Consider the following 26,455-nt stretch of genomic DNA (forward strand, 5'->3'; position numbering starts at 1 on the left):
TCTAATGACGTCATAAATTGCGTTTAGATTGACGTAATGTACGATTGGATTTAGTAGAAGCTTTGCAAGCGAAATGGCTAATAACAATACGAACATTAATACGCCTACAAACCAATATTACCAATACTTTAAATATGTTGTGGTCGGCTTACGAAGAGATGGATGGATTGCGTGAAAGGTGACATGATTTAAAAGGGTGTGACGACTAAAGGTAAATCGTTCTGGAGAACAGGGAGATGATGATCTACCTACAAAAAAAAGTCGTTTCATTGTTTAAAGTCATGGCTAATAAAATAGAATAGTTGAGATTACGTGGTTTGTTTGTTTCAACATATTGCTGTCGCGAACGTTTTATTCCAACTTCATGACATATTGGAAAACATTCATTTTGATATGAAATCTTAACTCTAATCTGTACAAAATAAGATAAAAAGCAGTCTGTAAACGTAATCTCTTATCTAAATATTCATGGTATGTTTTTTTTAATAAAGAAATTCGTCTTACTCTCACGTTTCATAGATAAAGCGGTATCTATAGCTGGATAGTGAATATCCTAAAATAAATAATCGGACCTGAATAGCGTAATATACATAAAGGTGAATGATATTATTCCTACCTATAATTTACTCCCAACCCTTGGCCACAAGAATAAAAAAGAAAAGTTTTAAATTTGGTGTAGCGTTCTAGAAGTGTTTAGATTTCTTTGTGCAAAAGTCGAAAGGAAAAAAAAGATTTATCTACACTCATAAAATCTTTTATAGACCAGCACCGAATCAAATTTATTTCGACCTTAGCTTCGATTTGATAAACAGGACTATCGATTTAACATATAAAATTAAAAAAGAAACCTGGTTAAAATTCAACTCTACACTTTTGCCAAAAATCCTTTAGCTTTATTTTAAAATGTACGTTCTTTTTTCGAATAAATGAATAAATATTATGTCTCAAGTTCAAAAGGTTACTGAGTTACTAAAATATTTTACTAACTTATATTAGATGTGCCAACGGCTTCGTCTGCGTGAAATACTGTTTTCTGGTAGCATTTTCATTATTTATGAAAATTATTTTACGAACACTTACACGTACACTATAAAACACTGGCTGTATCCTGCGACTCCGTCCACGCGAAATTAAAAAACCGTAATAAATAGCCTTTGTGTTCTTCCAGAGTATGTTCTTTTGTACCAAATTTCATCAAGATCCGTTGAACTGTTCCGGAGATACCTTCAAACAAACATCCATCCATCTAAACATTGGCATTTATAATATTAGTAAGATTACAACAAAACGTAACAAACTTGTTTGTAAACCATTCATATAAACCTCACATATTCCTATACAAACTTTCATCTTCCATTTCTTTGTTGTTTTACACCCTTGAGTACCCTCAACATTCAAAGTTTGGTAAAACATTTGAATGTCATATTTATTTATATCAAATGAACAGTAAAATACATAATTTTTAATCCATATATCAATAATAATAATTTTCAAGTTTCCAGCAAATTCTAAATATATGAACAAGTTAACAACTACTGTTTTAATTTACTTCATTCCAAACGAACTCATTTTTAAACGATATTTTTTCAGGTTCGCTGATTCTAAAAAACATTCCATAACTAAGGACATTGATTTCTTTAATATTATGTTGATATTTTTGTAATAGATATTATAAATTCTGGATTGATTTAATTAATTTGTGCATTTTCTATGAAAATGAACTCCAAAAAGGGAATGAAAACAAATTCGCTCAGTACACCCACTGAGATACTCAAATTAAAAACTTGTCAGAACTCTAATATGTATATAAACAAAACACGTATAATACTCTTAAACAGTTCATTGAACCCGCGCTAAGCGGAGCAATTTCATTTAAACTTATGACAGTCTTCATATGAGGAGTGCATCCAGTTCGAACGACACTATCGTATTAGTGGTGGAAGTTTTAAGAGCATTTGACAAATTTAACAAATGAAAAATGTCTGCTGGGAGATCACACTTGTAGTTAAGACGAGATGATGCTGTTTTGTTTATTGCTTTTTCAAAATACTACCTATACTTTATAAGTTCATGAAATATGCTCTTTAGTTTTTAACTCTTTAAAAGTTTCGGTACGAAAGTTGCAGTGAAATGTGAAAAGTTAATTAATTATTTTCAATTTCATTAATATCAAGATAAAAAGTGTTCATTCGACTTATAATTTTAGAATATTTATTAGCTAAAATGATACTGAGTAATTTTATATAATAAGTTAATAATATATTTCGACATAAATATCATAGAACTCAAATTGTACAGAAAACAAATAATTATAAAAATATGTTATATCTGTATATAGATAAATTCAGTAAGTGAAAAAGATAAGAGACAACGATTTAAAGACAAAGGCCCAAAAAAAATTATGAGAGTAAAAAACACACCACAAACTAAGAAAGGAAAAATTTACGCGTTATACCACAGATCCTTAGACAGAGCTACATAGTTACAATACGAGATGATTGATTTTTAACAAACATCACGTGAGCTGAATGCAGTCGTGACTAGTATAGTCCGCGCTTGCTCTCTCAGCTAACAATCTCTAACAATCACGACTGTCGGCTAACATCTCAAAGATTTCATTACAGTAGGCTGCTGTAGTCGCCGGGCGGAAGTAACCGTCCTATAACGACCTCATTCAAGAGCGCCGAGAATCGGTAAACCTTGGAAATATAAAACTTTCTATGCTTGTGTAAAATTAATAGTCACGACAGTTTTTCCCTATTAAGGTAATCTGAGTAAAACTTGTATAAATTGTGATATTTTTTTTAAATATTTACAATACCTATTTACTTTTTCTCATATATATTATGAGCTTCTATCTAGTTCGATGATGCAAAAACATATTATTATTTATTTACATATTAAAATTCAAGTTACGATAAAATCACTCCATCCAATTGACGTCACGCAAGCGGTGTAATTTGGAAAGGTATATCGCAACCGGCGTAGCCTTTTGTCCCTACGTCAGCGGTCGTGCTACGAAATCGTAGCAAGGCGGTTCGGGTAATTACTACGACTGACTACGATTAACTAATATCATTGTTACGTCCTTAAACTTGTCAAGTGTATCAGCATGGTAGAGTGGGCAAGTGCAGGCCCAGTCCCCGTGACCTACATCCGACGACCCTCGCTCGGGAAGCTGCTAATTTCCACCATCGCGGGCCGGAGCCTACGTCACGCGGGGCCGCGGGGGGCGTAGGACGGCAAGGGGACGTAGCGACGGCCCGCCGACTGCCTCGCTGCGACCAGTCCGCCGCCCAACTCCGCTCGGTGAACACGCGCCCGCATTTCGTGGCAAAACAACAAGCTACCCGCGATCTCGACTTCGACCTCAGTAACGCCGCCTGAACCACGAGTGATAGAACTGTATTTTTTTTAAGTGAGTTTAGAACTTGGAAGATTTTTTTTACCAAACTTTGTGATATCGAGTCGGGCGGGCGGAGGTTCGGGCGCGGCGTTCCGCTGACACAGTGGCTGAGTCTCAGTCGGCCGCAGGTTCTCGGGCAACAAGCACCATCGATTTTCTCCATACGAGTTTACGCGAGGTACGTACGATCACGTGCTAGTATTTTCATCGTGGCTATTTCCACGCGCGTCGTATTTTCGAACCGCTTAACGTTCAAGGCCGGGTATGTTTGCATTAGGTATTACGTTTTCGGTTTCCTTTCGTATTCTAATTTACCTAATTGTGTGATGTATTATCTATTGTAACTCACGAGCGAGGAACGAATCGTTTTCATGGTTTCACAGCCTTTGATGCACGATGGAAATAAGGAATACGTCCTAAATTAAAACAAGCGTTATTTTATCATATTTACTGACGATATAACTTGAAAATAATCCTTGTAATGTAATAGAATTAAAATGACGAGGTGCATGATGAGTTTGATCGTGACCTAGACGTAGCGAGCTATGCCGCCTTGGCGTGCGTTCAGGCAGGGATTCATTCAGACGATAATGTAATTACGTTCACAGTATTCGTACATTTCATTTATATCTCGCCACCAACGACGCTCGAAACCGTACAGATTTGAATATTAAATTAGACTTTATAACGCTATTTAAGTGGCTTTTACATAATTAAATTCCAAAAAATATACTAAAACTTTTTGTCTTAAAATGTCAATTATAATTAATTTATTAATTTCATTATACTTAAATATATTGTTGTTATAAACTCAACATCAAAACTATGTAGTACAATTTTGAAATTCACAATTTTTTTTCTAAAATATGTATTAAAGCTAATAAAACATCAGGATTACAAAAAAACAATCGAAAAGTGAAATCGGTTTATTGCAATACAGAAGTTAATCAAAGTTTTATATTTTTGCTCAACAATAAATCCATATCAACATAGTACCTACCCTTTCATCGGCAGAACAATAAACTAACTTTATTAGATTCTTATCGCAATACCTACAGTTGAGACGTGATCGAAACAAAAAAGTTTTCATATGAAACTGGCTGGCACAATGTTGCCGTGAACGAAAGAAAAATTCAACTAATGTAATTTTTTTTTATCATTTAAAAAATGCCGTAAATTTTGACTTGTCAAATCGATTTCAATTTTCATTGCCGTAAGAGCAGCCAAATAAAGTAATTTTATAATAGTGAATACAAATTGGAATTTAAAGATTGGTGTTTAAAAATTAGGGAAGTCCTGAAAAATTTGACGTTCAAATGATCAATATAAAATTCATTTAAAATTAAAAAAACTGTTTACATAAATATTTTTATTCCAAGTATGGACGGCTTATTACAGAATTTTTATCTATCAATTATTGCCCGCTACTTTGTCCACGTGGATTTAAAAAATTAATTAGTAGCCTACGTGTTCTTCCAGAATATGCTCTACATGTGTGCTAAATATTGTTTTGGAAGGCTCTAATTAATAGAAAATTATTGATATTATACAAAATTTCAGGAATATAGAACATTCTTGTTTGTAATTGCTGATTAACTTCATGCATACTCAATCGCGATTATTTTTAAACCTTGAAATTATTACGCGTGTAAATACTATAAAATGTAAACAATAGTTGCGTAGTGACATATAATATGTGGGGACGAATTTATTTATTTATTTAATCGTAAATAAGTTTAAATTTTGCGTTTACATACGACATCGGTACATAGCATTGAAATACTTATCATTAATAAATAGAGAAAATGATGTACGGAAAAAGGAATTTCCCATTACTGCACACTACTCTCAAATCTAAGTCCCTTTCTCATTCCTTCCTAATTAGAAAAGGATGAAAGAAGAAGAAAAGAAAGTAAATGACAACAGGTGGAGAACCGATTGGATTCACATATAAAAGTTTTTATGTACATATGCTATGTGTAAAAGCTATTATTCTAACATTTACATCGCTTACTATGTTAATATAAGCGAAGCCATATACAATATAAAATCATCTCCTAATCTTATTAGATGTATCCAGTTATTTACTACAGATTTTATAGTTATTACATATTTAACTCTGATGTATTCAGATCATATCACTATTGGATCCAATAAATCTAAATCAACTTGTATTTATTTCAAATACAAAATAGACAAAGAGTTATTGCTATTCAAATTTTACTGTCCTGTCCTAAGATATTCGTAAATTATGAAAAAGTATTACAGTTATTAAATTAAAGTTAATAATTTCATTGTAGTATACATTCAAAAGAGACGACATTTAAAAATAGTCCAAAATGTATTTAAAAAAAAAAGGGTTGGGCAATGGACTTAATTGGAGATAAGTTAAGTTGAAAACTAACGGATCTTAATTTTCAATGTTATGCCATATATTTTAATTGTATAAAGGTCAAAATTTCCTACATATTGATGTGCGGCTGGCACGTATCGATGTCAAGGCAAGAGCGCATCGCGGCCGCACCGAAGCCGTGACGTAGTTCAAATCTCGCGCTCGCGACAAAAACGCACGACCCATTTAAAGTTATTAAACAAACAGACCAAGCTTTATTATTCTATGTTTGTATTGTGATTAACACCAGCGATGTTAATACGACAGTTAAATTTTGTTTAAAAAAAAAAGAAATACGAATGCAAGTGGGTAAAAAAGTTAATAGAAGGACTTAGAATTTATTTGATTACATTAATCTTTAACAAAGTACCTGTCTCAACATCTTTTTTTCCGATCGGTTCGAATGAAAAAGTTTCCTTGTACAGGAAAAATTAAATCTAATGCTTCTATTAAATCAGTAAAAAATATATAATTTTGCTTTAAAATATGTATATCAGTGCGAGTTCGAATACGTTTGTTCTAGTTTATAAGTTGAATGTTGTAACAAAATAACTTTGAATTCACTCTTATTAATTTAAAAAAGTAAAATGTAAGTTAGTGAACAATTTATTTCATTCGCTGCTGGATTTATTTCCACAGACGAAATAACCCTTTCGTAGTCACGCGATCGTTCCCATGTATTTTCGTTCCCTAGCACTTGTTATGGCGCTCTGCTTTCGTTGTAATCGAGCCTTTTCATTTATGTAATTACTATAGTGTTTAATGATTAGCTTTAATTAATAATTCCGAGCAATAAAATACTAGTCGGTCGTGGTCGTAGTAATATTGTTCGCCAAATTGTCAAAACGTAACACTAAACTACAAATAAGAGAGTCAATTGGTTGACCTTTACAGAGCAATGTCAATTTTTATTTAACAGTTAAGGCAACTTTACATATTCAATTGTTTTGTGTAATATCATAAAATAATCCTCTAATTTCTTTTAGATTTAATGCATCTCATTGCTTAAAGAATAAATAAATCTATAGAATATCTAAACAAAGAAAAGCAATCTTCCCTCTAGGTAATTTTCACGTGTTCTCAAAACGTATTATTTATGCAGAAATTTTCTTTTCCCTTTTCTCGTAGATAGAACGATGTACATGTTCTCATTATAGAGCTCCCTAAGGATACACTGCCTTATACGATGTTATTTTAAATTACGAATATGTTTCGAATTTAAATAAAAATCAAATATCTTTCCCATATGGACGACAGTACCTCTTATCATAATTTTTTAAACATTACAATACTATCTAAAATAAATTTTATATATAACATTAAGTTAAAAAATAATTGTTATAACAAAATGATTAAATATGTAGAGATACACGCGATACAACTATTTGCTCAATGAATTACTTCAACATACCCGTCTACATAAAGTAACAACATAACATAAAGTGATTAATCAATCGTAAGTGCTGTTCACACTAACCGTGGACGAAATTCATTGTACGTGATTAGAAAGTTTTTCAGACTACATCCTTGACATGCCATGCCCGTCTAATATTATTTTTTAACTGGCAGTTAACCACGACTTTGACAACGAGGAATTAAAAATATAGCCTATGTCAACTGGGAATAGTGTAGCTTTCCAACAGTGAAATATTTTATTAAATCGGTTCAGTAGTTTCAGAGCCTTTTCAGTACAAACAAACAATCAAATATTTCCTCTTTATATAATAAAAAATAATGTGAAATAGTATTAAAATTCAGATGTACTGTCAATTTGAAGCTTCCTATTAAGTATATTAGTAAAAGATACTTGACTTTAATAACATACATTTACTATTACAAAGTATATAGGTTTATAATATTATTTAAATAGTATACGGGTTATATTCTTATTTTTTTTATAATACATAAAAAAAAACTTAAGTATTATGATGTTTTTTTAATGTCTGTACACATATTTTGATCTATGGCTTATTAGAATCTAGATACGTCTACGTAGGTATCTGCTCTAATTTGGCAATGACTTTAAAACTTTAAAATATTCATTATTGGAATGTATCATTGTTATGTCATAGTTGGCACATATTTCTTCTCACTAGAAACATGAAGAGCTTTGAAATTGAGCAAATGATTTGTAACCATGTTATAATAAATCAATCCAGTGACACTTCTGTATGTCAATCATTCTACTGTTCACATCACATAAGTCACAAAAGTTATGTAAATTTGAAATAAAATTTTGTGAGATAAACTTCTCATTCTGTTTAATAATAAAGCTCTAATTTGGTATTAATATTGATTTGTGAGACCTTGCTATCTTCATTTTATATTATTAGTTGGCCTTTTTGAAATTACATTATGTATTAATTATATCAAATGCCATCTACTATCATTAAATATACACAATCATACTAATAATAACAGCGAATGCTTAGATGGGTGGATGTTTGTTTGAAGGTATCTCCGAAACGGCTCAGCGGATCTTGATGAAATTTGCCATAGATATAGAACAAAATCTAGATGAACATATAGGCTACTTATTACTTTTTTTTTCAATTCCGCACGGACAGAGTGGCGAGCGAAAGCTGCTGTTATATCTTTTAATAACTCCTTATAAAGCAACATCGAAAGAAAACTTGTTTTTTGCTAAATTAGTCCGTCATGTTGGTTCATAAATAAGCCACATACCATTACGATTGTGAACAAATGCTCTCACTATTTCAAAAGGTCTTATTCGATAGACAATATTTAATGATATTTACAATAATAAACACAACCAGCATTTGCATATTGACCTTAAACTCATTACGTATGAATAGGTTGATTTCTTTGACATGATATGCTGATAGAAAATTTATTTGTGGTTATTTTTGTGTCATGGTTGTTACATATATTTGTAATAATAAACCTATTAGCAGAGGACAATATACAAACACTTTTATCAGGTCAGAGTCAATTTATGTTTTCCCTTTCTAATAACAAGAGGTGTTGTTTGATTTAATGTATTCAAATAACTCTTGTTCAATTTTAAAACAATAATTGGTGATTTTGAGTTGAAGTATTAACGTATTATTAACCGTGGATTTCTGAGACCAAAATCTCCGTTTAAAATATAACGTTTTCTCTGTTTTGTCAAATACAAAGCCATGGTTAGAAATTCGCATTTCAAGTACTAATGTGACTTTAAAGACCGCCGTACGTGGACAGCTTTTGAAGTCGTTTACATCGAAATTTAATAATTAGTAATGTTCTTGATCAAAATGTTAAATGCCTTAGGCGTCTAAACATATTTTCATATACACATTTAAAGTTTAAATTAATTTGCATTGGAATCAAAACACGAACCTGTAATAGTATCTCTATCGTTAAAATAACCAAAACTACATATTTGTGGAAAGAAATTAAGTACTAAATATGTAGTAGCTTATCAAAGTATTATTAAGTAAATATATGAAATTGTATCTTAATAATTATAGGTATTTAAATTAATTTAAATAATCTAAATTAAATGAAACTATATTCAGAAGTATGTACCTACTACATTTAATTTATGTTATATTTTAAAATAAATTAACTATAAATGGTTTATCACAAGATGCACGCTACAGACTTCAATCTTATTATGTAGATGTGATGCGACTTATCACAACTTCTCATTTGTAATAACGATACTCTTTTTGTTCAAACTAATTTACTAACAGACTGTTCTTTGTACTTTATAAGATTGGTAGTTGTGCCAATATCGTAAAATATTCTTAACACGAGTACGCTTACTAAGTACCTAATCTACTACAAATTTTTATAATTTCAAAATTTCGTTATGGCATATTTTTTGTTAAAAGTTACAATGATCTTATCTTACTAATATTATAAATGCGAAAGTTTACATGCGTGAAACCTCCAGAATGACTGAACGGATCTCGATGAAATTTTGTATGGATGTAAAACAGTGTGTAAGAACACATAGGACACAGCATGAACTTTAATTATTCTTTGCCAAGTGCAAAGACTGTGAATTTCGTGCCTAAACTGAAATATAATATTACCGCAGTACAAAAGAGATTTAAAGATGTATTGCAATAAACTTGAACTACATGCAATGATTAAAGCAAGGACGCGTATATTCACAGATCGAATATAACAGAATCGCATTTATCCGCATAGAATATTTATTATCAACAGTATAGCATGCTATAGCAATAAATAACTTTAACGCTGTTTTAGGACGTTAAATGAAATAAAGATTTAACAGCACACTGCATTGTTAGCGTGCTCTGTGCCGTCGCTATCGTACCATTTATCAGCCATAAATTATTGTCGTGTAAAAATAGAGCTAACTTTAGTTCACACTTGCCATTTGATGCTACTGTAACATGCTAAAGACTTATTGAAGTTTTTTTTTTACTTTCTTTTAGTTACTGGAATATAAAAGAAAATAACACTTAAATCCTTTTTATTACATTAGTAAACTGATGAAAACAAATGACGTACTGAACCATAGTATAACACATCTGACTACCCCAATCTTAATTTTCTTTATAAATAAATTTACCTCACTTTATTTCTTAATTATTTGCCCTAAATATATTTAGGTTAAAATTTTCTTCTGCCACTACGTAGATAAAAAGCATACATTACATCTGGCGGAAAAATAAACACAAAAAATAAAATAGCTTGATGGACATTCATTTGATTCAGTTGCGAGTCAGAGTGCAAAAAACTCGTAAAGTCTGCGACGAAACTAGACAGCGTTGGTTGCAATCAGACACAACCGCGTGCCGGTGACTAGTATGTATATTGGATAATGAGTTTAGATCTATCCGACCTCGAACCCCATCCGCCATTGTACATCTCTGAAGTTAAACAAAATAATTCAGTTAGACCACAAAAAATTTAACCGCTACTTCGGACAAATAGAACAGGCAACATTTTTTAGTATCGTTCATCATTTTTTTACTTTTGCTTTCGTTCCATTCCTGAACTTGAAAAAAAAAAGATAAAAATTCGATCATTATTATTACAGTAATCATTCGCTTCCAGTTACATAATGTTACGGTCTAATAGACCATGTAACGGCTAGCGTGAAGGTTATATTTTTTAACTGAATTATACATTTTGTCATTGTTCGTAATACTCGATTTTTTAACACTTCTGTATCAACTGTTGTCCAACGAAAGATTTCTAAGGTCATTCGAATTTCGGATCCGTTGCTTAGTGGCGAATATATTATATGTAACGCAACTTCAAACTTTGAATTAATACATACCAATGAGTCTGTTAGAATAACTTTTAATTACGATTTGTTTGTTATACCTAGTTTCCAAATGCAATGACATGCATAGCATTTAGAATTTATGTCCTTTACAATCGCCATTTTAAGCTTAAATATATTACATAAGATGATAATTTATGGCCCGTTTTACGAACACCTTGGTGAGTACCTAAACCGCATGTGAAGTACCGTGTAATCTTGTGATGAACGTTACTACATGCGCAATTCATGTTAAACCTTAGCAGGTTTGTGGACCATCAAATCGTTAAACCACCTCAAATCACCTCACCTCAAGCACCTCAAATCGTTAAAAATGAACCCTTTTTTCATACTATTATAATAAGTGCATAAACCAGGATTCAGTTCAACGTTCAAGAATCTTAATATAACTTTTAAAGTCCTCTGCTTTTGGCCATTAGTGGTTTTCTTTATGTTTATCTTGTAAATGTACTATGATTTTATACTTGTCCTATGGAGACTTCTGACTTTTTTGTTTCCATGCGAACATGATCTAAAAGTGCACATAGAATTCTCTAGAACATGCCTTTAAACCGTTTAAATAAACTTATCAACATAAATCATGGGCTTTTGATAATGACAACCAGCCGTGCGAAACCAAAGGCAAAGGCTGCTTTTAGCATAACAATAAGAACAGGTAAATCTTTAGCTTTTGTTTATTTAAATAACTGTCACGGTCAGTGTTACCTCAACCATACAGAGTATTGCAAGAGACACCTTCAAACGTCCAAGTCACGTCGTGTAACCGGGAAAAAAGAATAAAAATAAACGGTGTCACGCATCGTAGAACGTCCGCACGCGACGCCAGCCGACCGATGAATGGCCTCCATGACATTGCTTGCGCTTCGTAATGTGCAATGGTAACTGCGTCAAAGTCTTTATTACAATAAGGGCAAGCACACACTACACCGTAATGTGTGATTAAACAATCACAATAATACTCTATATCATTACGAGGACAATAAGGTTTCTTTATTACTATTCTATCTTACTAATATTATAAATGCGAATATTTGGATGGATGGATAGATGGAAGTTTGTTTGAAGGTATCTCCAGAACGGCTCAACAGATCTCGATGAAATTTGGCATAGATGATTAGTTTTTTAATTCCGCGAGGATGGAGTCGCGGGCGACAGCTAGCTTCTATAAAGCAGATAATTTCAAGTGCGGTAATTTTAGTTCCTCTTGGAAATGGAATTAATTAATCGTGTATAAAATATTTTATGGTAATTTTTAGCAATTTATATCTTTACAGTAACAGAAAAATGTAATATTTTGTACACTTTAAGTATGCGTATTGAACATATTTAAGTGTAAGTTAATTTTCGTATGGTTGCGAAAGTTACCACTCAAGATATTTTTCACGCTTACAGTCGAGGGTTATAACATAACCGTTGTAATAATTTACCGTTTCCTAAAAGGATATTTCATTTAACCCCCTTGTTCTAATCAGAGTTGACCTCACATTGACCTTTGGCGCAAAGGTCGCTAACTGTAATGCGGGTCAATAGGTTTGATAGAACACTAGTGACGCTAATTGTACTGTTTTAAATATGTGGCTAGATGACCTTCTGACGTCACAAGGTCAGGTACATCGCGTGCACGTCACTACTGCTGTCGGCGCTCAGCCGTGCAAAATGTTATAATAAGGTTTTAACACACTTTGATTAGGTTAGCCTGTTTGTAACCATCAATCTAGTATCGGAATCTTTTAAGGTAACTTTCAACAAGAATTCAGTAGGAATCAGTGGCTATTCTTCTAATTCTCGATCAAAATTTAGTTTAAAATCATAACAGCTGAAAAAAATCATGTTAAAAAATTTAAACCATATTTAATATGTCTTTAATATTTTATATATCCGTATAAACTCGTCCATCAAAACCGTTCTCAAAAAAAACATATGGCACGGAAATGAGGAAAATATTACGGTAGTGTCCTTATACAATCCCACATCAATCAAGTTTTTCTCGCGGCCGTCCCTCGGAATCTATACAAAATAAATGGGCAACATTAATCATTATAGATGGACGTAGTTTGGCCCAGTTTCTTTTGAAAATGTCGCCTTTATCGTCGAATATATCTCATGACTTTTTTACTTTCCGACGTCGACTAACGTGTCATAGTACAAACAACGTTAATATATTTCTGATAGCAATTTTATTGTGTGACCTTTATATAGACGTTTCTGTGCGTAAATGAAAAAGCTTTCGACGATATTAATTCTTCTCGTTCTTATAAAAAAGGAAATGTAATTAATTTTCTACTTGCGTCTATAACTTCTGATGACGCAAATATCAGCGGAATCTAATTGACATACCGTCATAAATATTAAATTGGGGAATGTTTTCTTTAATTTAACTACTTCTTGTCATAACAAACTACTGAAACTTCTGATATTTTTTTACATTTAAAACTACGTCTCACACAAACATGAGAGCTGACTACAACTTTATTGCGACTAAATTCAAATAATGTGAGACCTTTATTACAATCCGATTATTCCTTAAATTCTTCTAAAACACATGTTGGTCTTATTATTGAAAAATAGGAAATTATAACAAAAAATTAAATAAATTTTCACTCAAAGGTAGAACCCTGACGGTGTTCTAAAAGTTTTGTAATTAAAAAAAACAGCTCGGTTGTTATCGCGGAGGCGGTACACGAAGTTCGCACTGAAACAAGATTATTAAACGTAATAAAAAAGTTTTTAACAAGAAAGAATAGCAATCCAGCCACCACTTAGAACCGGCAAAGAAAGCTCCTTAACTCCGACCTCGTTGCGTTTTTTCCAGGCTTACGTTCTACTTTATAAATCTATTCATCATACGAAGTCAAAGCCGCGTTTTACACACCGGCCTGTAACTTATTTTAGTTAAGAAAATATTCAGAATTCATTTCAATTTGCACAGTTCTCGGTGAAGTTCTCGGCCTATCAGATTCCTGTCTTCCTGTAAAAATGTAGTTCTTTTATGAGATGTTAAGTCTTCTACCAGTCAATGGTAGAAGTTAGTCTTCTACGATTAATTTAATACGAAACTGCACTCATCAATAAGTAAGGAAACAGCAATTACATCACAATATTGTTGAGCTACATGGGCTTTTATCACTTAATTTGTGTTTGAAACATTTTATGCTCAGACTTCAAAATGCTTACCTGTAAAGACATCAGTATAATCTCATATCTCGATGTGACTTATTCAATCCTTATTTCAACGAACTTCCCATAACTAAACCTAATTAATCACATAACTAAAGTAACTTTCCTACACTATCCTTCAATCTCTATTATCATACAAAGAGCTCTATAGAAATCTTGAGCCTTAAAACAACCCACTAACAGAGTAGACTGGCTTAATTTTACAGTAGTTTAGCAATTACATCATCACTTCTGAACTTGTACGGGATTCTGATCTATAATTCGTAGTGCCGACGCGTTAATATCCCATATACCGACTACCGCCTACCTCCCATCGACCAAGACCCAGTAGCTTTCCTAATGCGAAAACTTTGACGTCAGTGTCCCATATACCGAGAGCAAAGATCCTCATTGCCATAAAACTGTTATATAGAAGTAACATATGTTTACTTAAAGAATTGTTTTATTTTAATTAATTATTTAAAAACAACACAATTTTCACTTGACGCGTTCCAACTTTTGGCTATTGGTCATACCCAATTTACCTAAAAATTGTATGAGTGAAAACATTATCAAAAAACTGCTTCTACAAAAAAATGACGTATTAAGGCATTACAAACATGAAACGATCATCTTAATAGTGCTAATAGCAACCAAAACTTCATACACGACAAGTAAACGTGATCTTACGTAAGGTTAACATTAAACCTTTGACGCTAATGGATCGGGACTGCTCGTAATGAGGCGCTCATGAAAAATGCTAACGCAAATGTTCTACGCAATTTCTAAATGTAACAATTTCGGTAGGCGGGTTTTATCATAATAGTTTCGGCAGATATATTGCTTAATTTTTTCTTCAATAATTATATTATTTGCGTTATTTAAAGTATTAATGTGATATGAATATTCACTTTATTCACCTTGATCTCTTAAAATTATTTATTTATTACGCTACTAAATAGATGTTTTCCCGCGACTTTGCACGCTTAGTAATCATCAGCCATCGGAATTAGGATATACCTGTACAAATTCGTTTACATAAAACATTGCCTAACGAACTAAAAATACTGTATTTATTTGTGAATCAGTGACATTACAATCGGTAATATACATATAGCGTGACTATTCACCTAACTACTGGTATATTCATTTATTAATGTCGGGACTGTTTCGTATAACATACGATTTTTATTTAATACTGACGACACGTGTGACCTTCTTTTTGTTTTTTAATGTTAAGTTATTCAAAACAACATCTTCAATGCTGATCTATATATTTAATGAAGTACTTTTTTATAGATACATAAAAAAATAACTGATAAAAACTTACTTAATGTAAGTGTTTCATTTTTTTTATAATTCTGCGAAGGGTATATTTCTGAAATTCCTTATTTAAAACCAAAAACTCAACTGACTAACTTTATGGCACTCTGCGGAAGAACACGACACCTCGTTCATCAAAATCTGTTCAGTCATTTAATCTACAGGCGGTCTTAAAAGAACTTACATAAAGAAATCCCTCCTGTGTCAGTCAGGTAAAAAGTCCACTATCCCAATAAACTTTTAGATCTTATAGTTCGCTTGACAATTTTCCCTGTTCTATTGCCTAACTTATTTAACCTTCACCTGCCCTTAAATCATCTGTCAGATTACAAAATCATTCATTTATATTTTAGAGTGTCGCTTCATTGACATTGATCATTAATAAGGAAGAAACCTTGACATAGTAATTCATTATCCTATTGTTATTAGTAAAACGGATTAAGCCTTCACAGCTCATGGCGTTCTATTAACGATAGCTATAAAACTTTTATAGAGCTGTAGGTGACACAGATCTCTAAAAAGATAGGTAAAAAATCAATATGTTTGTAGAATAGTAGTTATTGTCTTTTTATCAAACCTTAATTAATACACAGGTTGTCGACGTATATTTTTTATAAGTCTTGCCGCTATTATCTCTTTGTCTCTCGCTCTATCTCTCTATCTCTCTGCCTAACTTGTATGCCATATGGTGGTGGGTTCGGCTTTGTTTTTGTCTGAGACTTGGTCACCAATGTCTGAACACATTGTTCCACCTTTTCTTGGGTATTAATATTCAAAATTAGAAATTACGATAACACAACTGGTATTCGTGAAAGTATAGTTATTTTAAAATTCTAGCAAAGAAAACTTTAAAAAATATTTGAAAAAAACATTGTAAAATGCTAAGAGAATGCTCACTTAAACTAAAGTGACGTATAATGCTATTACGTTCGTATTTAATTGGCATTTTAATTAAAAACCGCGCTTAACATTCAAGCCGAAGGTTATTTTTAATTAGATCTGGATAATAATAAACTGTTTAGCTTCCTTACGGTATTTTATTCTAATATCTTTAAACTAGAATTAAACGTAAATGACCTGACATTAAAAGATTATTATCTTTGTAGAATTTAATACTTACTTTTATTACAAATCTGATAATTATCTTTTTATAATAAAACTTAATAATTCGTTTTGAATTTAATGTTATTATCAAGAAATTAATTTGTGAAAAACAATAATCTATCTACATTTAACAAGTTGTTAACAAAATAAGGCACATTGTTTGTGATTTCATATTTAAATATTGGTAGATATTTTCAACCTTCACGAAATTTTAATAACATGTAATTTCCCTACATAGTACTTATCGTGATAATATTTTATCGAGCAAATAGATTGAAACCATCTGTATAACGTAAAACTTTTATGGATTTTACTTTCATCAAATGCGTATGAGACGTGATTTTTACCTAAAAAAAGCTAATCTTGGTAATCCCGTCTTTTAGGCAGTTTGTGTAAGATGATTATTGCTTGTAGTGTGTGAATTTTGCAAACAATCTATGTTTCTATATTGCTGTCTGTATTTCTGAAAACTATAAAATGTGTCAAAGAAATGCTCGCATGAAATGATTAATTTTAAATAGATACTGTATACATAGACAAACCAACAAAGTACATAAGTAATGAATACATATATACTTACTATGTACTCAGGTTAACGTTGATCGTAAAAGTTATGTTCTTTTGTAGCCGCTTGTTAAAACGAGGAGTTGGGTTTTGAAAATATTAATTACAAAGACATTAAATTTTATCAACAACTCAGTTACTTTGTATTGGATATAATCAAACTTTGATAATTTCGTAACTTAATTGGTGCGTTAATTATTCGCTTTTGCAGAATTAATTACACGGCCGTGCGACGGTAACTAATTTTAATACATTTCGTTGAACTTCGAGCGATATTCTCTCGTAACGTTTAATCTCGTATTCACAGTTTTGCAATAAACATTATAAAACATACGCAAACCAAAATCGATAACTCAAATTATATTTTGATGTTACTTTAACATGCTCGCGTTATATAAAGTGGCGTATATGTTGTAACTTTATTAAATACTAACTGACTCCCGTGACTCCGTCCCCGTACAATTAAAAAAAGGAATTACTTAGTAGCCTATGTGTTCTTCCCGACTATGTTCTACATTCCAAATTTTAACCATATCCATGCACCCGTTTTGGTAATACCTTCTAACAAACATCCATCCATCCAACCAAATAGAATAGACATTTTGATTTTATGATGTTTCTCAGTTGTTGCAATATGTCACGTTATTCTTATCAGTTTAGAAACGTGACAAGAGATGTACTTATCAAGATAACGATCCGAAAAATGATGATTCACAACTATTAGTCCTGTTATAGTCTCAGTCTGTGACAAGGCATTATGTTTTTCTACTCTATGCTCTCGTGCGTATGTTTGTTCAAACAACATACACCTGCGTATACTGAGGCTTATTGTTACAAAATGTTCTGCTCTGACGTCAACGAGTTTATTGCTTTTGCACATATAGTTTACTAGCTGTCGCCCGCGACTCCGTCCGCGCGGAATTACAAAGAATCTTAATAAGTATCCTGTGTTCTTCTAGACTATGTTCTACATCTATGCCAAATTTCATCAAGATCTTGAGCAGTTCCGGAGATACCTTCAAACAAACATTCATCTATCCATCCATCCATCTGTCAACTATACTTTCTGAAGAATCAAAGCAAATTAATCTAACTTAACTTTCACTATATCTTGCGTAACTATATTTAGTATTTTTATAGTTTTTTTTTCATAAACTGCGTAAAGAAATAAATCGTTTGGTAAAGATATAGATTTTTTGTTCGTTAGAAGTATTATTTGTAAAATATTGCAATAGTAATTTGATAATTGATTTTTTTTTATTTTGAAAAATCTAGTCCTTGACCACGATTCCACCCGATGATGTGGTCTAAAGATGGTACGCGCTAACTTTGTAAATGCCTATTCACTCTTCTCTTGAAGGCCTCCACGTCGTACTTGAACGGAAAAACTGACGCCGGCAACTTATTCCAATCCTTTGCAGTTGTAATACAAAACACTGTTGACCAACCCTCATACGTTAAAAATGTTTAATAATTCTGTGCCCATTATTTTTGTAGCTATGGTGAAACTAACACAAAAACTGTTCCATATGTAAGCGGCAATGTGTACATGGTTTACCTAAACACTGATAACCCACATTGCTATCGTTCTATCCGAAAAACACATGTGAAAGTGCTCTTATCTATAGGAATTTGCATAGTTTCTGATGAAATAACAAATTTGTTGCAAATGGAGAACACTATGTGGGGTTTACTTAAATGACCTATAACTTTGGGTTTCTATTTGTATTCACATAAATACAGATGTTATTTTACATGAAATATTCTATTTTAATTGAATATATAAAAAACTAGGTAGGTACTTTAGCTTTGTATCAATTTTATAGTCATGTCCTTTATTTAATGATATATTTTTGTTACATATATTTACATTTAAATGTTTTATACTTTTAAATTATATGAACTTGATAAAATTTGCATCGTAATTAAAATTCTTTTTAACCCGTTTTTAATCTTTCGTTATCCTTCATTAAACTGATACTTGCCAGTGAATGAACTTCAGAACGATTTCGATGTCCTGTAAATTGATACTGTATCCTAACTCGACCTAAACCGGAAAGTATTCAAAGTTAATGGCACGTTGTCGCTTATTAATCGGTGCACCGCCGCCTAAACGGAACATGAGGAGTTTTTGTTCCTCTTTTGTATTACTGGAAAAAAAATCGCATGGTCCTTCGAGCCAAATGAAACACCTATAATATTATATACTATATAATATAGTAATATGTAATACATCTTTATAAATCCTATCATCCCTCCCACAATATGCTACTTATATATTGTTATTTTTATAGCTTTTTTAATAAAATTCAAGTTTCTGTTCATAAGACCTTTGATATTTTTTTTACTTTGAGAATTATAACATTTGGTTTGTGAAGGTTGGATACTTTATCATCGGTCAATCTCAGACGAACAAGGATAATTAAAGCGACCCCACAACCCTGATTTACATCCGAAACCAGCGGCCTTGTTTACGCAAGGCGTTACAACGATAACCGCATACTTATTAGTCTACTACTAGACAAAAGAAATAACATTACTTAACTTTAAATATAAATAATACAGATTTTAACATGTAATTTTTATATTATTGCGTAATTTCGACAGTGATTTTAGATTAATTGGATAAAAATAAAGATTCAAGAGAGATATCACGTTAAGGCATATTTCGTTACATGAAAGAGAAGAAAGATATACTAAAGTTATGAGAAAACGGGATAGCTATACTCGTAACGTAAAAATGAAAAAAAAAATCTCTTTAAACATATAAATTCTATATTATAACGTTATATCCCTATTATATTAAATTGTCAAAGATTAATTTCAAATAATGAAACATTTTATTATAACTACATAATGTTTTAAAAGACTGCTTTTCTATTTCAAAGCAGCCAAAAGAATTTTTTATTATACTTTGTTAAGGCTTGATGTTTAATATTCATGAAATTATTTGCCAAATTAAAAACAGTGAAACGAATTTCAATGATAATGCAAATTAATATTATTCTTATTTAATGAAAGAATATCTAACTCAGTCTACTTAAAATACATTGAATTTACAAATGAAATAAGTCTTTCGTTTTATTTAAATTGTAACCATTTTCATGAGAGTACGTATAAATATTTGCCTACATCATAGTAAGTGGTTTAATACTCAGAGTGAATAGAGTTACCCTAATCGTGCGACTTGTAATCCCCCGTAATGTGGGTTCTACTTTTGTCATGGAAATATGAAAGAGGAATCGCTTTAAAGGATCTATTATAATTCTCATTTCTTTCACACTTTATGTAAATTACAAAGATGTTATGAAACGAGCAACATAAAACCACATACATTTTGGATAATCTAATATATAAAATTCTCGTGTCACAGTTTTCGTTCCTGTACTCCTCCGAAACGGCTTGACCGATTCTCATGAAATTTTGTGAGCATATTCAGTAGGTCTGAGAATCGGCCAACATCTATTTTTATAACCCCCCCCCCCCCATTTTTTAACTGCGCGCGGACGGAGTCGCGGGCGACAGCTAGTATTTTATAATTTTTCATATTGAAGGCCATTCTTTATCGTAGATTAAAAGTAACTCATTAAAATAAAAATAAATGGAAACCAATTAAGTCTTTAATACTCGTTTAAAAAGGCAATAATTGCTAAAAAAAGAAGCATCTTAGGGAATAATCTATACATTTAATATTTCTGTCGCGATCTGAACATAAATATATTCAATAAATATCAATAGAGGTACCTTTAGGCATCCGTTCGTCGCTCGCCATTCAAGCGTAAAATATATTTAAAAGCTTTCAGAGAGCTACAAAAATGTAAATGGAAAATATGTCCTCTTTCATCGTCTCCAGACGTCATTAAATTCATTTCTACTATAAATAATTTCGTAGCTCTATTTTTATAATAGAGGTGTTACTGTAGCAATAATGTCCGTGAAAGTAAAAGGTACTATTAAGAAAAATGTACATCAATAAAATCTGAATTCTATGAAACGAGGATTTTATTCATTAGTAACAAAATGTCTCTATCTCGTGGTAGCGTGGGCGAAGAATGCAATTGTTGATATATCTCAGAAATCTCGTCCTTAAATTACGTGCGATTTTTTTACGTACTGCGCTCTCTTGTATTTTATTGCGTAAACAAATCCTGGCATTAGATGTAATTGAAATAGGAACCAATGGTAGACTGACAATAAGTTCAAACATGGGGAAAATTTCTATCGAACGAAACCTTGATTCAGGTTTTCTAGCCTCGCTCTAACTTCTTGACAATTGTAATGTAATTTACTTAATGGATTACTGTCAAGCAGCATTCTTAATGCAGTAAGAAGTAGTAAGTCATAAAGTGACTTCCTACTTTGTACCTCATAATGACTTAAATAGACACGAAAGAGGAAGTTATTACACCATAGATTAGCTAAAGCGATTTGAACCAAAGATGAAAAGGATTAATATACCTACAGATTAAATATTCTTGTTGAAGCTCCAAAAGTTTACGTAAAGAGATTAAAACACTTACTACAACATTAACATGTTGAAATCTTTACCTACATAATACATGCAATCAAATCAGTATTAATTTAAAAAAAATGACAAATTGGCTTTCATTGGATACATAAACAGCCACTTAGGGTAGATTTATCATATTAAATACACTGTGGTATTTCTTTAGTATCTGTAATAGTGAGTGTAGCAATTAGACAGTAACAATATATACAATACAAACACGCAGCATTTCCCGTACAAGCAAATTCATATTGTAAGTAGAAAATGCTTCAGTAATTACTAAATCTTTCTACGCCGATTTGTTCAAAATTAGTTGCAAGTTTATAACTTTACTGTTTGTAGAAAATAAATAGGAGCACAAACAAAGCATTTTAAACGTGAAGCAAATAGAAAACATCTTTAAATATGTATGGAAGTTGAATTTGCTCTAACTATTTAAATCGACTGTAGTCTTAGGTATCGCAATGTGAACTTTGGTACTGTCGGCATAAGTGATACTATCGAATGCGGGGTATAAAGGGGTTGTCGGGCAGTGGGGCGCCAGATCGATAACGGGGGTACAGATATAAATAGGACAGGCGAACTCTAAGGCCGTACGCCCCTAACGCTCGGTTTCATTCTTGTGAATCGATTCAGAGATGAGATGCTGTAATAACCTTACTGGTGTCACAGCCGCTTGCTAAATTGATATATGGCGAAATGAAACTGGGACACAATAAAATTCTTTTATAGTATTCCGGCCTCGCGTGTAATTCGTCACAGATCTTCTGAATTTTTACGAGAAATCGTAAAAAAGAGAAATGTTTTACTACAGCAGTTACATTTTCAGACCCGTTTGTTTAAAGAATTTCTTAATTTGATCGTATATCATGGAAAACTATTGTTTTATTCTGTGCTCGTGTTAGATAACTAGCTATAAAATATTAAAAAAATAATATACACCTACAAAAACAATTGTGTTTCTTACTTATAATAAATAGTAAATAAGTATCTAATAATTTTATTACCATCGGTTTCATAAACACTTGTCATTTTTTTAAGCATAAATTTCTTAATTCCAATGTTTCTTTTATGCCAGTCTTAAAAGAATTAAAACTAACAATAGAATTTAAAGCAACAGATTGTGTTATGTCATTATTGCATGTAAACAGTTCCCATCATTATGCGCTTACATTGTTACCCTTGTGACAACGTGAAGGTCGTGATGGGAAATAACAGCGATGTGATAATAGCGTAATATACTTTATATAACTCAAACAACACTAATGATTGCATGAAAAAACATGATATCATATTTAGCTAGCTTTAGAAATAAATGTTACGTCACAAAATAAAAGCTACAAAGCTGGCAGACTTTAATAAATTAGATCGTGTAAATAATAATAATGCTTTCTAAGAGCGGCTGAAACATGCGAGTCGTGAAGTTTGAAGGTCAGGATAATTAATTCGGCGGCCGCTAAATCACGTAGACTGGGAATAAATTTACGAGATGTCACTATATCACTCGAACGACAGCATTTATTGACTTTTAGCATCTAGCGCTTTATCTTGTCTGTGGTTTATTATCTACGGAATTTTCTTGAGAGAATTTTCCGGAATAAATCAAATGCCAAACGAAACTCGTAAATAATTAAAGATTATTATTATTTTGATCTCAATTTCTTAATTATATTTCATGTAAAAAATCTTAATACTTTAAGTCTATATGAGTCGATCACATAAAACTGATCACACTTAAAAAGCGAAACTACATTCGTAAACTTCCGAAAGAATTGCGTTACATTTTTTAAACCAAATTTTAGCAAAGCGGCCAATTAAATTCCACAAAATAGTGAAGTGATCGTTGCCAAGATACATTGCCTATCTTTGATCGACAAAGGTGGGACTCACAAAAAGAGGATATTTCTCCTTTCTCTACCAAATTCACCTCCATTTCTCATTCCTTCCTTTCAAGGAAAGGGTGGAAAGGGGAATAGTATATATAGCCACTACATAAATGTTTTTTAAAACTATCAACTATCACTATCACGATAACAAACTTTGATAAAAATTGAAATACCTTAAGTTATTTTCTTCACCAAGTTGCTGAAAAGTCATCTGTAGTGAGTTATAAGTTTCGCTACCTACAACCCGCATAAGGTTTCGTAAAGTCGATAACTTCCAATCATTTCCAGTTTCTAGTCGTATTATTATCGTAACACCGCCTTTTTTTTTTTTTTTTTTTTTTTTTTTATAGTCTGGAAATGCATTTACGCACCCCCTACGCCGGGCTGTGCAATGGCGTAGGGGAGTGTGGGACTCGCCGGCCGCAGAAGGCGACCGGAATACCCACTAAAACCAGACTGCCCTCTCACGCGTTACGGCGGGGCCACGGGAACGCGTTAGCTTACTTCCGTGACCCCGCCTGATCGTAACACCGCCTTGTATCAAAGTAACTTATCTCTTCAAAGTTATTCCCAACTCTTCAAAGAGCTCCGAAGTCCTTTTCATTTATTACAGTAGAAAAACATTTGCGTCGTTTCTTATCTAAAGCCTTCTTATACGAAAGATAGCGTAATTTCAAGAGAAAGGGTTGTCTTTCCGACAGTTTGTTTTTATGTTGGGCGCTGAGAAATGTGTGATTTTATTTATAAATATCCATTTAACTTTATTCATTCTGTGTGTCTTTTTATCTAATTTTATTCTTGTTCTTTGTCTTTTTATTATCTGTACGATTTCATTAAATTGGATGGAAAGAACGAGTTCTTTCGAAATAATTGTAACATATTGTTATGTCAAATCAGTGAACCTGCCAAGTACCTTAATACGAGTAGAAGAGAATCGCCTACGCTACTAGGAAATATAGTAAAACTCTTAGATTATTTAACATCTAATGGAATTGTTATCCACCGCATGAATTATAACAGCCAAAGATTAAGGAAGTAACGCTGACGGGCTATAATAGTCGATACATTTGGAAACTTGCCAAAATATTAACTTTCCATAACTCACTCAACACTATTTCGTCAGTTCTTCACTAATTAACTTTTCAACCAAAATATGAAAATATCTGAGACAATTTTAAAATGAAATATGTCAATTATTAAATATTGTTAGGTAATTTTAAAAATGTTAATACATTCTCTTGACGTCATTGCTAGATTAAATGTGAATAAAATAAAAAAGCGTCCAGATTATATCTATTCAAATTTATTTATTTACAATTAATATAGCAACAATATAATTTGGACAAGAAAGCTATTCACCATATCAAGACTTCGTTATCTAGGATGTCATTACAAATATTCAGTTTCCTCTCCACGTGAAAAGTATTCTATTGTAATATTCAAAAGTATTAAAATAAAATTTGTTGAAAACAAATTGATAAAATTTCCGCGTTGATTTATTGATGCAATGAAGATAAATAACTATACAATCTTGCAGATAATTTAATTTATAACGTTCTCGATGATGTGATTAATAAACTTCATTGATATCCGGTTAACCCAATGATGATGATGAAATCAATATCATCTGGTGATAGAGTATACTCTGTTTAAAAATAATTGTAATTGATTTAGATGATTATTATACAGCGATTCTGTAGAATTAACGGTATAACATAATTCTTCATTATTTTTAATCGATGTGTAATAGACGATCGATTTAAATTTATCGAAGATTAGTTATTTTTATTTTAATATTGTGAATAACTGACAAACAATGCTATATTTAAATAATAACATCGATTGCACGAATTGGTCAACTCGACCGCTGAGATACCACGAGCAAATAATAGACAGGCGTGAAGTGGAAGCAATTCTGCCTTTTGTCTAATAGTGTACGTGCAGGAGGCCTAATTTTAGTCTTCTTTGCCTTCCTTCCTCCTGAAGGGATGGGATGAGCTGGTTACGGAGGAGAGGACGCAAAGAAAAGAGAAATATTCGTCTGTGCGTCTTCTATCTCGATTAAATATAGAGTGTCAGTGACGTTGGCGAATCAATGTAGCCGATTTATAGTTCGTCACTTTTAAAGTATTAAATAAAGATTTTTAACTATGTTTAACTCCTAACTAAAATATATGTCCAGCTAAAGATATTTTGTCGTTAAAACGCGACCGTATTTCTTTCAATCTCTTATACCAGATAACAGATCGTCCTCACATCTCATGAACACCGCAGTCACGTAGAAGAAAAATAACTCACGGAGTCAAGACGTCGTGGAAATAAGAAGCATCGACAATGTTCAGCACTCGACTGAACTGCACAATATACACCCACAACTACTCTATTTCAATTTATTATCTAAAGCAAGTTCACGTGATAACATAGTTCAATGAACTTAAGTTGGTTTCACACGAGGACAGCACATTGAGACAGAACATTATAGTTTAAACGTACGACGACCATAAAGCTGTCCTGTTATGACAGTGCTCATTCAAATATTAGCAGCTGGTACTGCTCTGACCTCGTGCGAAACTACCATTACAGATGTATTTAAATATCCACAATATTTGCTCGTATGCCTTTTTAGGGTAAACCTAATTATATCACAAACTTAAAATTTTCAAAGAAAAAAATGCCAACTAGCTTCTTAAAATTACCCAGTTTTTCTAACTTAGCTTTCGAAAGCTAAGTAAAACATCCAAACTAATCGGCTTATGTATTATTTTACTATAATCCAAACATATTAAGTAAATGCGTCAAAATTGGCCAAGACATAATCCGACTCTGGAAGTAGGTTCAAATATTTGTC

The 26,455-nt window shown here is 32.0% G+C and overlaps 1 protein-coding gene across 1 annotated transcript in view; it reads left to right on the forward strand.

The window, feature by feature from the left end:
- Nucleotides 1-3,299: 3,299 nt before the first annotated feature.
- LOC106718516 (protein Tob1) overlaps nt 3,300-26,455 on the forward strand; it is a 28,426-nt gene continuing 5,270 nt past the window's right edge. Inside the window, exon 1 of the mRNA XM_014512612.2 lies at nt 3,300-3,584. The gene's annotated coding sequence lies outside the window, so the exon portion shown is untranslated. The remainder of the gene's footprint in view (nt 3,585-26,455) is intronic.

This window comes from Papilio machaon, chromosome 4, assembly GCF_912999745.1.
Source record: "Papilio machaon chromosome 4, ilPapMach1.1, whole genome shotgun sequence".
NCBI classification, from domain to species: domain Eukaryota; kingdom Metazoa; phylum Arthropoda; class Insecta; order Lepidoptera; family Papilionidae; genus Papilio; species Papilio machaon.